Source organism: Geotrypetes seraphini, chromosome 10, assembly GCF_902459505.1.
Source record: "Geotrypetes seraphini chromosome 10, aGeoSer1.1, whole genome shotgun sequence".
Classification (NCBI taxonomy): Eukaryota; Metazoa; Chordata; class Amphibia; order Gymnophiona; family Dermophiidae; genus Geotrypetes; species Geotrypetes seraphini.
Window position 1 is genome coordinate 118,999,855 of NC_047093.1, and position 14,708 is coordinate 119,014,562.

The following is a 14,708-nucleotide window of genomic DNA, read 5'->3' on the forward strand; positions in this document are numbered from 1 at the left end:
ATATCTTGGGCGGGCATAGTGAGAGTCAAGTGAATGACTTTTGTATGCAAAACCTATCACTCCCCTGTTTCCTGGAAGTGTAGGAAAACTTGCCAGAGGCTTGTAGGAACTGTACAACTTTTGTCCTGAGAAGAAAAGCCTATGGAACTGTTTTGTTTTGTTTTTTTTTCTTGCTGAATTTTGGTACTGTCTGCATTGGCAGCAGTCAGAGTTTTGGCTCAGTGGGGTTGCAAACCAGAGGCACAGCTGAGGTGTCCTTACCACTGAGTGTAAGTCAAGGACTTGTGCTTTGCTACTGTTTTTTTTGCTGACTTGTTTAAGTTTACTATTTTTGTTTTAATGCTGCTGGACAAAGCTATTCTGACCTGCTTAGCAGCTTTATTGAAAAGACTATCTATCTGGATACAAACCGAATAAAAATAAGATTATTTGTTTGCACAGTAAAGGATAGTGATTTTGTTTTGATTTTTCTCTTTCTTGACATTATATTGGGAATAGAGTGAATCCGATCCTGCAGGGTGGCTCCGGTCCGGGCCACACGTCAAGGTGCTATCTTGTGGCAGTCACTGTGAGTGCTAGGGAATCCTATCCTGGGCTACAGTGGACCACAACATGGAGGGGGGTATTTCCTTTTTTTCCCCCAATTCTTTATTCTTTTTAAAACTTACAATAAGTGTAAATAGTTTCTGGTGGAATTCTCTGTGTTATACATATAAGATGGAAAAAGCGTTAGCTATACAAAAAGGAAATTTTAATAAATTTCAGGAGGTATGGGGACCATTAATAGAATATAGTAATGAATAAATAACATTTTTCCCTTATTGGTACAATTGCAAAGTGAGGGGGGAGGGAGGGATTTCAAATCTTGTATTAATTGATTAGATTAATAGAAATGATTGTATATATATGAAATAGAAGGGATACGAGAGAGGGTTTAAATATTACTAAGTTCAATTGATTATGATAGAAAATCAAGTGATATTGTATAAGTTCAAATGTTAATTTCTAACGCACTTGTTGTAAGTTGTAAAAATGAATAAAGATTTTAAAAAGAAACAGTAAATACAACATTTTATAATCAAATACCACACTTAAAATTCTATACTTTTCCTTTTATAATTTTATAATTTCTTTTGTATGGTTCTATTCCCTTATGAAAATGTTGGTTGGGAGGGTTTTTTTTAAATGTTGTATGGATTCTGATTGATTATAAGTGCATATATGATTACTATTATTTGTATAAATTTTGTATTGCATTTTTGTTAGCTTTAGAAACTCAATAAAGATTTTTTGTAAAAACCCCAAAACTGGACATGGCCGGCGCCAGTTAGCACGTTTGAAAATCACTGACTGCTGCCAGTTGAATATTGACCAGGCTCTATCCATACTCCATCCCTGTGAAGACCCACCTACAAAGTACACGTAATTGCATCTAGGTGCATACTTATAGAAAACTCCATAGCCACAAACTGCTCATTTATACATATACATTCACCTAAACACATAAGTGACTTGAGTAATGGCATTTCTAATGCAATAAGTGTGTTATTCTGGACAGATGGGTTATATAATAATAATAATAAATAATAATAACTATATTCTTCTATACCGCCATTACCCAAGAGTTCTAGGCAGTTTACACCGTAAGAAATTGAACATACATGTCATAAATTTTTTTTAAAAAAACAGGATTAAAAGTAGTAAAATAATTACAATGTTAAAAAGACCTAATTATGTGATAAATTTGTCAAACAAAGCAGTGCTCACGAGCTATACAGAAGGAATCCACTCTGGTTTTTGAATTCTTCCTACTTCACAAAGGGCTCTGCTACCCCCTTCAGGATTTTCCTTTTGCACGTGAGCCGGAAGGAGTGTTTCTGATCTGCTCTGCTTATTTCTTTATTTTTGTTCAGTACTTTCACATATAACTAGAAAACTAGTTAAAACAAACTTGTTTAACCGATTTGTAACCTAAGAACTCATAAAGCCTTATCTCTGTATTCTACTTACATGTACTCGATGACCCTACATTGTGACTATTTCTCTGTCTTTCTCTGATTACCTCTATAACCTATGTACATGAATTCGATGACTTTCATTGTAATTATTTCGTTGATTGTCCAGCTCTTCTTATTGTAAACCGCCTCAAACTACTATGGTTTTGGCGGTATATAAGAATAAAAGTATTATTATTATCATTATTATCTCCTTCTCCCTCCTCTCCTCTAAAGTATACATATTCAGGTCTTCCAATCTCTTTTTGCATGTCCTTTGGTGCAAGCTCCATACCATTTTCATCGCTTTTCTCTGGACCACTCAATTTCTTTTTACCGCCTTAGCCAGATACGGCCTCCAAAATTGAACACAGTTCTCCAGGTGGAGCCTCACCAATGACCTCTACAGGGGCATCAACTCCTCCTTTCTTCTGCTGGTTATGCCTCCCTCTATACAGCCCAGCATCCTTCTGGCTACAGCCACTGCCTTGTCACACTATTTTGTTGCCTTCAGATCCTCAGAAACGATTACTCAAAGGTCCCTCTCCCAGTCCATCTTTTTGTGCTGACAAATCCAGCTAGACATGGTGCATCAGTTTCCAAGTCCACGATTGCCAGATGGATCTGTAGGGCCATTTCGTCAGCATATATTGTTTATGGGAAGCAGTCTCCTGTTTCTGTAAAGGCACGTTTGACTAGAAGTGTAGCTTTGTTGTGGGCAGAAGCTTGTGCAGTCTCCCCCAAGGAGATTTGTAGGACAATGACTTGGTCCATTCTATATACATTTTCCAATTTTTACAGTGGATGTAGCGGCAAGGGAGGGCTCTGCTTTTTAGTCCTCAGTGTTATGAGCCAGCACAGTGATCCCACCCTAGATTTCTGGGACTGGTTTTGTACATCCCGTCCATCCAGAATGACACACCTAGAAAAAGCGAATAGGCTCTTACCTTGCTAATATCTAGTAGTTAGGTGTGTCATTCTGGACCTCCATCCTATCATTTACTGTACCTGCTTACTGTCAGAATGTTCATATTCAAACCTGACAGTTGGATGCCAGTCAGACCTTAATGGTATGAAGAATAGTCTAGTTCTAGGTCACTGGGGTATTTGAGCTCCATAAATGTTTCTGTTGGACATGCTTCTTGTGCTATCTATTTTGATTGTTCATTGTTTAACATGTTTATTATAATTTCAGAGCAGGACAAACTTGTTCTTTGGGGAGTTTCCCTGTACCCCTTCCTTCACATCTGTTTCTAGAAGGGGCTATTGCCTGCTTTGGAACTAACTGTAGGGGGCAGCAGAGCCCTCTCTGAAGTAGGAGGGATTCAAAAACTGGAGTGGATTCCTTCTGCATGGCTTGCGAGAACTGGGATATAACTCGTCCATCCAGAATGACACACCTATCTAGTAGAAAAGATATTAGCAAGCTAAGAACCTAATCTCTTTTTAAATACTCTCTTGCTGCTTACAACTATGTGGCTCCTTAATGAATTACCCAACAGAGTTTATGATTGACTGCATAATCTCTTTATTTGTTCATATGCAGTTTAAAATTTTATTGTCATATTTTTACATTTATTAAAATACTGTCTGGACCTTCAATCTAAGGTGTAATTTCTGTGAGATTTGAACTGGTATTTTATCAAGACATGGAAATCCTTATCACCCGGATTCTATATATGGCGATAAAAGATTCATACCAAATTTTGCACTTGATTATGAGATTCATGAACTTTTCAATTGCTTCATGAGCCACTTAATGCTAATAACTGAACGCTAAGAATAGCATTAATTGGGAGGAACAGGAGGATACAGAGTATAACAGGAATGGGGGAGGGGAAGAGCTGTTGAAATGCCACTTTAGGAGCTGAAGTCTGAACGTAACTTTCAGCTAAAAACACTCACCACCGATGTTGCTTTTGACAGTAATGGACAGATGTGTGTTGCTCATAAGGATTTCAAATGCGTTGGCATGCGTAATGTGTGTGAAGTCCTGCTCATTGACTTCTATGATCTGTTAGCAAAACAGAAGACATTTCAATGCTGGACATGTGGGGAACGATTTTACAGCTGCACACATGGATAAAAGACCCCGACATAGTTTTTTCTCTGTGCAGACTATTGGCTTTTCAAAGCGATTTAAGTGGCAGGAGGGGCTCCTGGCTGGTTAAAGGAAAGGGATTGGGACTTGTATACCACCTTTTTGTAGTTTTTACAGCTTTTACATACAAGTACTTCAAGCATTTTTCCTATCTGTTCCGGTGGGCTCATAATCTATCTAATGTTCCTGGGGCAGGAGCAGCATGGGGTTTGAACCCACAACCTCAGGGTGCTCCAGGCTGCTTAAATTGCTTGTGCTAGGCTAACAAAACTCAAGGCCAGTGATTTTGTGGATGGTTCGGGGATGGAGTCAGCACTTACATGGTTAAGTGCCAATATTCATTGGAGAGAGCTTCATGCAATAGGCATCCAATTGATTTCATACTGATTCTGATACAGCTCCAATTATAAATCATTGGAAGACCATGGTGCACACATTAGGCGATATTAAACAGTGTATTTCAATATATATTTAAAGCATTTATAATACAATTACCAAAGTGGCTCACAATTTACATACACAGTTATAACAAGCTGAATATAAAAGAGACAAAAGGCCGGCCAAGGGTTACAAACACTTTAGCATATTCATCATAAAAAGGGGTCTAAGATCATAAGCGAAAGAATGGATCTAGCTGAAAAACGCCTGCGCACAGAGATAGGGTTTAAGCAGTTACTGCAAAACCTGCAGGCACCGATCATAGCATTCCATAGGACCGACCCAGACATAGAGAAACATGAGTTTTTGGTTCACACATATCGAATGTGTTCAATTTCCCTGTATCAAGTAACAAACGGTTTTCAAGTAGGGTAAGAGGGAAGTAATATAGAGTATTTTTTTTCATGCAATGCTTAAATACATCCCCTCCTCTTGTTCTTTTCCTTAATTGTTCTCTTTCTTGCCTTTTACCTTTTGTTCCTGTTTGTCTCTGTTTTTAAAAGTCTTTAAAAGTTACAGTTTGGTGACGTAATGTCAGCTTAAACTTGTATTTTAGTTAAAGCTTAAACTTGTATTTTAGTTAAAGTTTGTTTTCTGTTTTTATGAATTTGTACACCGCCTAGAAGGCTGATTGGACGGTATAAGAAATTTTAAATAAATTTGAAACTTGAAATCCATTAGATGTCTATTGTGTGAAGCTCTCTCCAGTGATTAAGTTCCACATCAATGTGACATTTGTATAGTCACTACATATCTGACATCAGACACCGAGAAAAGAGAAGACAGTAATGGTGCTGAATGGGAAGGAAGCAAGTATGCTGGGATTGTCTCTGTTCCTTCTGTAACAGTCTTGTGCGATCACATTATTCATTATGATTATTGAAATGGTATTCTCAAGTTTGAAATCAAACTTTTTTCCCAGTTAAATTGCTTTAAATATTCATCCCTACATGCCTATCTCCAGAATCTAGGTCTAAGGGCTAGATTCACTAAGCAAACCGATTGTGTACCGATCGGTGTGCAAGCCCTTTGCGACCCGATTTCCCTCTGACCTGATTCACTAACCTCTCCTCCGATCCGATTCCGATCCGTGCATGCAAATGAGGAGAAACAGCATGCAAAGCAGGAAGGATGAGATTCACAAATTTTTTCCTAACGAAGTTCCTGATTGGCTGAGGCACCTCAGGCCCCTCCCAAGGGAGGATCCCGAAGCACCTGAGCCAAGCAGGGCTGCTTCTCCTGTCACTACTGTGAGGGCTCTAGTGATCCGTGCAGTCGGTTGGGGGCGTGCCAACAATTGTCCCCATTTGCATGCTGGTCTTTAGTGAATTCGTCGGTTTGCATGCAAACAGACATGGATCGGACACGAATCGGAGGTTAGTGAATCTAGCCCTAAGTATTTACACGAGCTCTATGGCTTGTGTAAGTTCTCACACCTAAGTGCATACATATGTATTTAACCATTAACACTACCATTCTATATTTTTCTTTTTAATACCTGGTCGCCACGCATTAATCCGGCCTCTGCTGTTATGGTACCAGATTCCACATTTTCTACAAAAATACCAAAGCCCTTATTATGTCCTCCTATGATGGTAAAATGAAGGGGGGAATTCCTTGATGGTTTCCGCAGCGTAATCTGCCTCCCCTTGGCTTTGGCACAGCATGCTACTTTCAGCAGCTTGAGATGTCCCATCATGTTCTGTGGATCAAAATATTTTTACAGCTAAAGCCAGGTTCCAAATACAGTAGGTAGTTACAGGGGAAATAACTCCCCTCCTTCATCCAATCTCTAGTAAAATCACAGGCACAGATGTTCCAGTTAGCATATAAGTGCCAGTGAGAGGGATATTCGGTGGCACTGACTATATAATGCAGCCAAATAATTCCTCAGCACTATCTGGAGTATCCTGGAGCAGTCTGTGGGGCAAAGCCAGAGGTTATCCAGTTGCTGGCAATAACTCGATAACAACAAAAAAGCTGATTAACAATCTAAATAGCATCACTAACCGGACATTACTTAAGGGTTGGCTCTGAAACTAGATGTTCAGCATAAACCAGTATCTTCCCTTCCATCTCTTCCCCTCCATGCTCTGGCATTTCCTCTTCTTCCTTTCCCTCCCTTCCTCATAGTCTGGTTTCACTTTCTCTTCTCCTCTCCCTTCCCTTCTTTCTTTTTCCCCTCCAATTGGATAGCTTTCTTCCTTACATCTCCCTCCCTTCCTCCACCAATCATGTAGCATCTGTCCTTCCCAACTTCCAACCCAGCCATTTGTAAAATCTGAACCTCTAGAACCGCCTCCAGTCCTGCCCCCCCCCACCCCCCCCCCCCCGCCCCCCCCCCCCCCCCCCCCCACTGCATGTGTGGATGCCCTCCTGCTCAACAGTGATTTGTTCTAAGCTTTTCAAAACCCGGACAAGGTTAGTCTGTCTGAACCCACCAAACCCTATTCCTAAACCCACCCCACCCCAGTCCATGCAGCATCTGTCCTTCAGTGCCTTCCCAACCCCCCATACCAGCTTGTGCAGCAAATGTTCTTTCAAGCCCTGAGGGATCCTGTAGCAAAGCCTTTCTCTCCAGTTCCCAACCCCCCTCCCCCACCTACCTCCTCCCTGGCCGCTGTAATTTTAAATCTGCAGGCAGCAGTAATGAGGTAAGCCTGCTGCTGTTGACCTGCTCCTGAAGTCTTCATTTTGCAGCAACTTCCTGCTCCTGTATAGGAGGAATGCTGATGAAAGAAGGGTTCCGGGGCAGGCTGATGGCAGCAGGCTCATATTGTTGCTGCTGCCAGCTCTCTAAAGATTTAAAATTACAGTGACTGGGGAGGAGGTGTTGGGCGGGTAGGAATCGGGAAAGTCATACCTAACTCTTCTGACCTCCGACCAACAATTTTTGAGAGAGGCCCCCTTGTGCTCCCTTTGTTCCAACGCATATGCTTCCCACACACCCCCAGCCCATGAAGCATCTTATTCCCTCCTTTCACACGCGTCTCCTTTGGGTCCAGCTGCACTCGTTCTCTTCAGGCCTCTGGCAACATACCTTCCTACATGCAGCCGACAGCTAACCTGAAATTCTTCCTTCTAACTCCACAGGATTCCCATTGCCCCCGCTCCCATGCAACTCTCTACTTCCTCTTCACTGGTCCCATCTACTTCCTGTTTTTGCAAAGGCAGGACCCAGCATAAAGGAAGGCCCAACACTGGGTAAAGGCCACTGGAAGGGGAAGTTTGGACACCGACCCTGGGACTAATCATTAAATTTCTTCATTCAAAACATTCTCATTCATAAACTATTGCTGTCTGTATAAGAAAAGAAGCAATTTTTTTGGGGAGGGGGCATAGTAGTGGGGCCCATAAATATATGTTTGCCAAAGACCCAATATAGTGTCAATCTGACCCTACATTTGGTGCAGTTTGCATACAGTATCACTTTAAGAAAAATTAAGGGAAGACCTATTATATTTATTCCCTAACTTTGGAAGCAGACAGCCTGCAGCATAGGGGAAGCAGATATTCTACTGATGGCTTGGTTAAGTGAAATATAATTTAAAAACTAACATTTTTTCCAGTGCAATAGGTGTCATTCTAGATGAGCAGGTTATCTTCCCATGACCATTACCATGAGCCATATCTAGAAGGAATTCACTCCAGATTTTTTCTATGTTCCTTCTACTTCAATGGGAGCTCTACTGCCACCTGCAGTTTTTCCCTTCTACTTGCAAGCTGGAAGGAGTGTTTCTGTTCTGATCTCTCTCTTTTCTTATTTTATTTGGTATTTTTGTCCTATTTCAGTGATTTTCAGCTCTGCCTGCGTAGAGAAGAAGCAGGCTAAAGTCTGCAGCTGACAGGCCAATCCCTTGTAGTACCTGTTAGCCAGCCTATACTAGTATCTTTGGAGCTCAGGACCATCACCACATTTAATCCTCACCTACTGTTTAGCAAGGGTTCGAGCACAGACTGCTAGGCATCTGTAGGAGGCTCAACGGTGTCTCGCAAGGTGCCGGTTGCATTTGTTGCCTCTCACCTTCTGTAAGCAAATCAATTAGTTACATGTGGGGGAGGGTATGGTCAGGCTTCATGTCTAACTGGCAACACGAGGATCAGCATCAAAAAAGGCATTTCCAGCTTGAGTCAGTGATTCTTCTCCTTTCCAGCTACTGTAAAGAGCTGAGGCAGGCTGCAGCACCTTTCCAGCCTCTGTTACAGCCTCTGAGGGGATTTGGGGATGTCTGAAATACAGGTTTGGGGGAGTTTCTGTATGTTTCCCTTTGTCCGCCCACCTGAGAAATCCTAATTTCACGGTTTTTTATATTTAGTAAGTGTGTTTTATTAGCATTTTTAGGTGTGACTTTCTTGATGGCAGCCATCTTGAATTTTTAGCAATCTCATTTTCAAAAGTTCCCTGCACTTCCAAAACTGCAATTTTTGCCTCAAACCTTGTTGGGATGGAGTCCTTGGGCTCTTCTAACCCAAATTCATGCCAGGATTGTGCAAAATGAGTACCTCAGTAGCCGTGTGGCATGGACTATAGAGGTGGGAGTGACCAGCTTAGCCTCTACTCTGCTTAATCAGGTGACCAAAAGGGCGGCTAGCCCATTGGGATGGTCTTTTCTGTTTTGGGGAGCCTGGAAATGCTGACTTCCACACGACAGGATGTGAATGCCCTGCAGCCCAAGAATCGCAAGCTACAGTCATCAAAGGGTGACTCCACATTCCAAGGTCCAGAGGCCTTCTCAGACTTTATGAAATTTTTGTGGAAAGCCTTTCATGAGAGCCATGGTTTTCCTGCACAGTCCAGTTGTACCTCAGACTTGTCTCCTTGCAGCATTGCATCCCAAGGCATCTCTTCTTCACAGTCTGCCACTGTTCAGGACTTGGAGACCTCTCTCCAGATGATGATGATCATTTTACAGATCCCTTATTTTTGGGGGATGTTCTTCCCATGGTTGGTGACCTGGGAATGCGTACCAGCTCTGTAGATCCTGCTTTGGCTTTAGAACCAGGGGATAATCCCACAGTTCTGCATTTATTTAAGTCTTCAGCTTTACCAGGTCTTATTTTGGAGTCTCAGCATGAGTTGAATTTAGATACTCAGCCAGCAACTTTTACTTCCTCCTCTTTTATGTGTGACGTGAGAGCTCAGTCCTCAGCCTTTCCCTGGCATCCTGATATTAACATCCTGATCTTGGAGCAGTGGGATTCTCTGGAGGGGACTCTCAAAGTAGCGAGAGCCATGTCCCATCTACATCATATGGCACAGGAGTATCAGCAACTCTTTACTCAGCCTAGAGTGAATTGCTTGGTTGCTCAGGTTACTAAGTGTACATCCCTTCCGGGCGAAGGCGTCATGGTACTCGAGGACATGCAGGACCGCTGAGTGGATGTTGTTCTCACAAGACTTTTTGAGGCAATGGCTTTGGGAGTCAAAGCAGCCTTGGCTGCGTCCTTTGTTACATGCTCTTTTTATTCCAAACTGCACACTTTAGAGAGTGAAGGCGTTTATCTTCCTCCTCAGCTTCTTTTATCTGGTGTGGACTATGTAGCTGACGTCACTTATGATCTTCTTTATGTCCTGGATAAAGCGTCAGTTTATTCCATTTCTGCATGTAGAATGCTCTGGATCAGACAATGGGCTTGCGATTCCACCTCTAAATCTACTTTTGCCACACTCCCTTTTAAGGAACAGTTATTATTTGGTAAAGGCCTGGATGATCTCATGAATTCTGTGGTTGACCATTGTCCCAAGACTCTGCCTGATAGTAGACCCAGAACCTCTAGAGCAGTGGTTCCCAAACCTGTCCTGGGGGACCCTCAGCCAGTTGGGTTTTCAAAATATCCCTAATGAATATGCATGAGAGAGATTTGCATACCTGTCACATCCATTATATGCAAATCTCTTTCATGCATATTCATTAGGGATATCTTGAAAACCCGACTGGCTGGGGGTCCCCCAGGACAGGTTTGGGAACCACTGCTCTAGAGGCTCAGGGTGCTCTAATTTTTGTGGCTCCAGGTGCTCTCGACAGTATTCCAGGTCCACATTGCAGAGATTCTCCCAGGGCTACAGGCAGAGGTTCTCTGGATCTAGACGTAACCAGTAGGCCTCTGCTTCCCATGCTGCTCCTTCTTCTAAGAAGTCGCAGTGATGCTAGGCCAGGGAGTAACCTTCTGCATATAGGGGGCAGGCTCAGTGTTCCTGCAGACCTGGATTCAGATGTCTATTTGGGTGCACCGAAGAAAGTTGTGAAAAAATTAAGAACAGTGCAGAACACAGCTGTTCAAGCCACTAGAAGAAGCATCCCTTTTGGACTTGACCTTGGAAGCAGTTTTTTTGGTAGCTGTGACCTCAGTGAGATGAGTCTTGGAGCTCCAGGCTCTTTCTTGTAGAGAGCCTTTCCTGAAAATCTCAGAAACTGGAGTCTCTCTATGCACTGTGCCGCCTTTTCTACCGAAGGTGGTTTCAGAGTTTCATGTCAATCAGGAGGTGCATTTGCCTGCCTTCCAGCCTACAGGTTCTAAGAAACTGGACCACGTTTTGAAGAGGTTGGACCTAAGAAAAGTGCTTCTTAGATATCTAGAAGTCACCAACAGGTTTAGACTCTCTGACCATCGGTTTGTGCTGACTCACTCAACTAAGTGTGGCATGCCCGCTTCCAAATCCACGGTCTCCAGATGGATCCATAAGGCCATTTTGTCAGCTTACATTGTCTGTAGGAAACGTCCCCTGTTTCTGTTAAGGCGTATTCAACCAGAAGTGTAGCTTCATCATGGGCAGAGGCTAGGGCAGTCTCTCCAGTGGAGATTTGTAGAGCTACCATTTGGTCCACTTTACATACCTTTGCCAAATTTTACAGGGTGGATGTTGCGGCAAGAGAGGATTCAGCCTTTGGCTCCTCAGTGCTATGGGCTGGCACAGTCAGCCCGCCCTAGACCTCTGGGACTGCTTTTGTACATTCTGCTCATCTAGAATGACATACCTATTACATTGGAAAGGAGATTATGTCCTTATCTTTGATAATCTCTTTTCTAGCAAACAGGTGTGTCATTCTAGACCCCCCCCCCCCCCCCCCCACGTTCTGTCCTTCTGCTCCTGCCTACTGTCTCATTCTGGTTATTCTTCTCCAAGTTTGTATCTTGGATGCCAGTCAGCCCTTTGGGCCCTGAAGAATTCTATATGTTTATAGTATCTACCAGGGCTCCTTTGATGCTTCTGTTGACTAGTCCTTGTTCATTGAGTGTTCAAGTATTATGTTTGAGCAGAACATTTGATTATTTTGGGAAATTTCCCATTTTTGTTCTTACTTCACGTTCTGTCTGTGGAAGTCTTGTTTACTTGGGTACTAACTGCAGGTGGCAGTAGAACTCCCAGTGAAGTAAGGGGATCACAGAAAAATCTGAAGTGGATTTCTTCCGCATATGGCTCATGGCCATAGGGAGATAACCCGCTTGTCTAGATCAGGGGTCTCCAAAGTCCCTCCTTGAGGGCCGAATCCAGTCGGGTTTTCAGGATTTCCCCAATGAATATGCATTGAAAGCAATGCATGCACATAGATCTCATGCATATTCATTGGGGAAATCCTGAAAATCCGACTGGATTCGGCCCTCAAGGAGGGACTTTGGAGACCCCCTGGTCTAGACTGACACACCTATCTACTGGAAAAGATATCATCAAGGTAAGAACATAATCTCTTTATATTGCTGAAATGAAACATTTTCTTTGGGAGCGGAAGAGGAGTGAGACTGTGCTTTGTGTGGGGATGGGGGACCGATGGGCACAAGGTGGAGAGTATGACCAAAAACAGATACAATTTTGAATTACCGTATTTTCCAGATTTTTTTCAAATTCCTCCAAGAATTGCATCATGGTAGGATCCCTTTCAAAATCATTGAAATGATTGTTTATCCACAGTAGTACCACTCGTGCCACCTGTACAAAAAAAGACAAGAATAAAAAAATAAACTTAAAATATAAAGCATTATGTGTACTCTGCCCAGAGCTCGGAAAAAGCACCTTCTTACTAATGAGAAATGCTCAAAGTACGGTGCTTTGGAAGCATCCTACAAACATTGTATTTGGAAGCATCCAGTTATTTTTAACTTTTAGTAAGCACCTCTAGGACTCATTCAAGTGATGTGTATTTCCAGTAGTGGGAGGCTGCCCCCCACTGCAGTCTGATGGACAAGATGTATGATATTGTGGAAGGAACATGGATTTCTGTGCTATTTTTGAGGAAAGCACGTGTGCTTCAATGGATACATTCCTCACCACCAACATCGCTTCAGTGGTATAATCAGATGCATGAACTTTTGCGTACGCAGCGACTCGTGGTGGAGGATAGTTCCAGTTCATGCTCAATTTATTTGACATACTGCAAATATAAAGCCAGGGTAAAATCTAAGCGGTTTAGAATAAAATGTTATTTGAAAAGGAAATGAAGAACAAAAACGAAAAATAAGAAGGGGACAAAATAGACAAAACACAAAATTCCGACAGGGATCGTCAGGCCAGAAAACAGATGTTAAGATGTTAAATGGGGAAAAATTGTTGTCCTTTGTGCATAAATTGTAATATTGAATGTTTGTAATAAGGTGTGTTTAATCATTACTTTTGTATGCTTTTGACTTTGCTGACTTTAAATTAATATATACATTCAGCACTTCTATATGTACAGTCAGGGGCACTGAATGTATACATAATACAATCAGTACTCCAGCCTAAACAATTAGCATATTCAAATAGTGGCTTAATATCACCACTAATCAGACAGGGGCCTATGTAGCATTAGGATGTGCCTAACCCATTACAGAATGCTAGTGGAAATCCAATTTAGGCCTGCCTTGTTGCCCTGTTCCCTTTAGTCCATGACCTGGATGGCCAGCAGCAGATCGATGGTCCTGAGGCAGAGGAACGAAACATAACTATGTCGGCCATATGTTCTCCTATCTATGACAAACAGTGACTGCAACAGGATAAGTTCACTTTATTAAAATATATATCATGTTACACATTAAAAACCTGAGTTAAAGGCACTTTGGATGCTGTGAAATGAAGAATGAAAAAATAAAAAAGGGACTGATAAAGATGTATGGCGGGAGGTTTTCTCTAATTAAAAAGAGCTAGGTGAGAGCCACTGTTGACTGGTCCTACTTAAAAACCATATATGAATTTAAAAAAAACCCCACAAAACATGAGTAGAGGATGTAACGTGATTGACAATTTTGAAAATACTGTGGAATTATTAATAACACTGGGAACTTTTTTGCACATATTAATTCTGGAAGTTTGGGGGTTTTTACAGGCATGTGGGCTGTGGTGAGAGTGTGATAAGGACAAGCTGAGGAGGAGAATAAAGAATAATGGTATAGACTGGGTGCGGAGATAAGGGAGAGAGAGAGGAGTATATGCTCTGAAGAACATTAGATGGTAGTTTATGGAGGCCATCCAAGTTCAGGGATAGGATTAGGAGGGACAGAGCAGTGAGTAAAGCCATTAGTGAGATGGCAACAGCATAGAGTGGTGAGGAAAAGAAGTGTGTGGTGGGGGGGGAGGGGGAGAGAGAGTGCAGCTGGGTAGACGTGGCATTTAAAATGTGATGGGGACAAGATGTTGGAAAATAGTAATTTGCTCTCAAAATATTTTGAGAGATTCTGCTTGTTCAATATATATAACATGTAAAACATAAATGCTAGCTTTGTTCCACCACAATGTACAAACTAACCTTGTTCCGGAGGCTGTCCACCTTAAACCACTGTAGAAGTTTTTCCCCAACTTCCATTGGACTAAAGATAAAGGTCCTGTATGTTAAGAGGAAATCTTCAATGTAAGTGGGGTCCATAATGGAATGATCTTCCATCAATTGCATGAGAAGAATTTCTGGTGTTCCCTATAAATAGAAAGAGTTGAGGATATTCTGTTGATGGATATACTACTGAAACCTAGAATTCTTTGACTTCTAGTGCATTAAACCTCCAGAGAAAATTTACACAAGAGGGTGAAATATAGTCATCTGGTTTACAATAGAGAAAGCCTTTGATCGCACAGGCCTGGACCTAAACAGTCTTTAATCTTGCAATGCCATCTTACAAAATTTCCTTAATAGCACTCAACCCACTGGAAGATTGATGATCCATAGAAAATTTTAGACTTGTAGTGCAATTTGCTTAAACAGTACCCT